Below are 4,371 nucleotides of genomic sequence, written 5' to 3' on the forward strand. Positions count from 1 at the left end.
TAATGAATTGAAAACGCTGCTACAGTAACTTAATTGTTCTTATGCTTTCGCTCAAATACGAGAAGTGGGGAGGAAAGGAGTTACAGCTATGTATGTATAAATAGTAAGCTGCTAACTTTTTTTTCTCTGTTGTGCATGGAAATCAATTTGAGACCACTCACAAACTAAACTTTTCATGGAATGGCAGTCGTTATTCATTATTCTGTGATGAGTAAGATGTGCTTATCCCTGTATTCTAGCAATATTCACGTTTATTGGTAAGATGTGCTCTGCATACCACCCAACCCCTCTGTTTTTTTTTTTTACCCTCTACTGAAGTTTTTCAATGACTTTGGGGGAAGATGGGCAGCCCTGCCTACCAGAAGCGCCAGTCTAGACTGCTGTGTCCTCCCCTTGCTCTCCAGCACCCTCTGTTTTCTCTTCCGTGTACTTTCAAAGGCCCTGAATACATTTAGAGTTGAAACGTTTTAAATGACAGTTGCAGTCATTTTGCAGACTTTTATAAGTTGCTTTTACCTGAAAAAGACATCTGATGCCTTTTGTTGTTGTTGGCCATTCTGGTAATTCTGAGCATGTGGCTTTCAAGGTGATGGGATGTGTTCAGAACAGAGTTCAACTACAGTCTGCTATGTCCCGGTCTACAAATCAGTTCCTGGATGTGGTTCCTTGAGCAGATTGGATTGTTTTCTTGGTTGTAATGAAACCTTAAGTGTTATTTAGTCATAAGTTCTGTCATACAAGAATACAGGCTTTTCATCTGTGTTGGAAGTCACTTGACTGCTTCCATGGCTGCTGTGTTCTCTGCCATGTTATGAACTGAACGGCAGAAGTTGCAATGCAATCTGTTCCCTCCGACCCCAGTTGGTGCGCGAGGCCAGGTGCAGGTTCTGGTGACAGGACCGGTTTGTGATTTATTCATCTGACAGACTGGCAGTGGTGGCGTGTCAGCTACACAAGCTGGACATCTTGAAGGAGTCTGGTTATATCTTTTAATAATTTCATTTATGTGTATGACAAGACACCAAGGCTTGCATTGGGGCCGGATTAGCGTTTTTATGGTTTTGTACCTCCTCGGTGTGATGTCGTAAGGTAGCACAAATAGTACAGGTTGAATTAGTGCTATCATACCTATTAAATATGTCAGCTCAACAGAGTGTTTTTGGACCAAGACAAATGAAGATTGTTCTTGATAGTTTATAATTTAAAGCCGTAATGCCCAAAAGTAAAGAACTGACTAGCTGCTTTGCATCGCATGCTATTTTTATCAGGGTTCTGCCTGTGGCTCAGTGTTTATTGTTTAACATTTAAGAGAAAGGTGTGGCCTGACCATGCAGAATTGGCAGCCCAAAGGCTACCGCGTTCTGGAGCTGGCTGTCGCCCAGGTTCCCTGCATGGCCTAGGGATGGCAAGGTCTCCTTTTCCCCATCGGTATAAACGCAGCAAAAATACCTGCTTATCTTGCAGGGTTGCTGGAAGGAATCATTAGTTAACAACTTTTAACTACTTTGAAGGTGAAAAATGTTGTGGAATTCTTAAGTGTTGTTTAAATGATCTGAGGCAGATAAATCTTTATGCCTCTCATGTTGTTTTTTTCATACCACAAAAGCTTGTTCTAATTAGTGAAAAAATACCATAGTAACAATTAGTGCAAGTTTGATTACTTAGAGTAGGCCTTTAAGATATGCGTAATACTAAAATGTGTATCTCCTGCTTCCAGCAGTCATATTTTCAAATAGAACTATTCAACTGCAGCCACGCTGAGAAAACAAAGATTACAAAGTCACACATCCCAAATATAGGTGTAGGTTTAAGTTGCCTGTGGGATCTCAGCCTGTGCTCCTCAGTTGAATGATTGTCGTGTTTTCCTTCTACCTCATCTTTGCACTATTGAATACACAGAATGTCATCAGGATTATACATGATGGAAACCTCGGTCTTGGCAAAGGTCCTGGCGTTGCCTCTTTGTCCCAGTCCGTGTCCTCTTTCACTTGGTCTCTTGCCATGCAGGAGCTGCCCAGTGTGACTGAAATCTGGGGAGGGGAAAAGTCCAGCTGCTGAAATCTTAAGATGCACAAATCACCGCTGAGTTCTGGTGTTTATTCATGGGTGCAACAAAAGACTCCTATTTTGCAAACCTTCCTCTTCGCTAAATTTCACATCATTCCCTAGCAAACAGAGCTTTTGTGTGTCCAAGATTTTTGAACAGATGCAAAATAATGTGTATTTTTACTAGACTTTTTCCTGAAAACAGACATTTGGCATTAAAAATCAGAAAAACGTAAGCCACTGAAAGTAGCTTTGCAACAAAACTGGCAGAAATCGTAAGAAACGTGCCTTCTCTGTAATACATAAGCACTGGGATAGTATGTTTGTTGTGGTTTACGTATGATAAAGCCTGACTATCTCTAACTCTTGGGAGCTCATTTGTGTTGCATTAACAGATCACTTATTATAGTCACCATAAAAAAGAAGACAGTTTTGCACAAACCTTTTGATTTATGTTATGGTAGGGAGGGTATTACGTTAGGATTAAATCCACAGGAGCGTCTCAGATGGAGGTATGCTGCCAGAAAGTTATCTGTTATATTAAAGGTTTGGAATATCACCGCCTGTGTTTGCGATCCGACACCACCCAGGGCTGCGGCAGGGGGAACGCCAGACCCTGATGGCTCTGAGACGAGAGCTGGGAGCCACGTGCAGTCCTTGGCAAGAAGGAAAATTGTTTTGAAATTGAAAATGCCGCTTTGTCCAAACGCAAAGATAAGGACAGTTGGGAATGGGGCAGCTTTTTCCTGACTGGTCTGCACCAGCTTGAATTCCTTATGTGCTTTTGCTTTCAAGCTTGCTTGCTTGGTCTGTGTCTGCTGCTCTGATTATTTTCTCTTTATTTGCAAACCTCATGTTTTATATCTTTAGACTTTTATGTCCTCGATATTAATGCTTATGCAAATTGCACTTTCATAGAAAAAAAAATTCCAAGGAAGAAAAAGTGCATTTATAAGAAAGGACAGAGTTGGAGAAGTGTCTTCTAGTAAAAATAAAGAGAAAAATCCCATTTCTGTAATAAAGCTGACACCCATCTCCATTTATGCGCATGTACAGCGTTTTCCTTGCTTTTTCCCTGTGGGTGCGTATGGTTCATACTCTTGTAGTTCATAATTCTCACTTTTTGACAGATGCAGTTTTGTCAAAATGTCATTGTGCGGTGCTGGCAGTTTGAAGAAACACGGTAAAAAACAGCATATCAGCACTTGGAAGTGCTATGTTCATTTTCAAACTGCCACAAATAGTCCTGCAGCTTCACTATTCAATGAAAAGCAAGTACTAATTCTGTCAGAGGAGGAATATTATCTTGTTTCCTAAAAAGAAATACCGCAATATTTATCTTGCCTTCCAGCTTGGGAGCTTTGGTGCTATGCTGATGGAGCTCATCTTTTCTTTTAAGCTTTTAGAAAGCACGCCTCTAGTTTGCAGGCTTTTGCCCTTCCCCCAGCCTGGCTGAAGGTTAAAGTTTAGTTTTCATGTGCAAACATCCCTAACTGAATCTCTGCTTCTCTGTGGTGGGTTGAAGTAGGCAAATCCTTCAGCAGGCAGAGCTGGGTGTTGAGAAGTTCTGGTCCCAGCAGGCCCTTGGGGCTGCGATACGGGCTTGTAACATAACATCCCTTTGGAATGAATTACAGGGTTTGTGTGCCCTCTCAATTACCCTTCAATCATAACAGCCTGTCAAGTCCTCAGGATGACATTTCCCTCACTGCAAGAATTTTTGACCTGAACTAATTTAGATCAGCAGTGAAATGCCTGCCGACCTCCAGCAGTGCCAGCAAACCCAAACTTCTTACGCTGTGCGGTACAGCTGTCGGTGGACTTGGCCCTGGGCTGCGAAGATGGCAGAAGTGAACCTGCGTTGCTGCCATACAAGCAGGTTCAACTGGGCTGACACCAGAAAACTTGGTTGAAAACCCCCACTATTTGTATTTAATAGTGGCAGGAAGGGACCCTAGCTCAATTCTGCCCGTCCCGTGCTGCTCTGAGCTCCAGCGGATTTCTGTCCCCTCATTTCAGCCTGACGGACACGGGACGGTATTTTTGAGCCCGCAGACGAACGTGGCTGTGGCGATCGCGTCCCCGCCGCTGCGGCCTGCGCTGCTCCCCCGCCCGGAGGCCTCTCCCCACAGGAACACCACCGGGGCGAGCGGTTGGAGGAAGAGGAGCGCACGCCGGGCTCAGCAAACGGCAGGGAGCTGGTCCCGGGGCGGATCCACCATCCCAGCCCCGCCGCGGCCTCTGCCGGCAGCGCCCCCGCACCCCCAACCCCGCGCCAAGACAAGATGGCGGCACGCCACTCTCACGGCGCTACGCAGGCACGCA

Source organism: Chroicocephalus ridibundus, chromosome 11 (assembly GCF_963924245.1).
Source record: "Chroicocephalus ridibundus chromosome 11, bChrRid1.1, whole genome shotgun sequence".
Classification (NCBI taxonomy): Eukaryota; Metazoa; Chordata; class Aves; order Charadriiformes; family Laridae; genus Chroicocephalus; species Chroicocephalus ridibundus.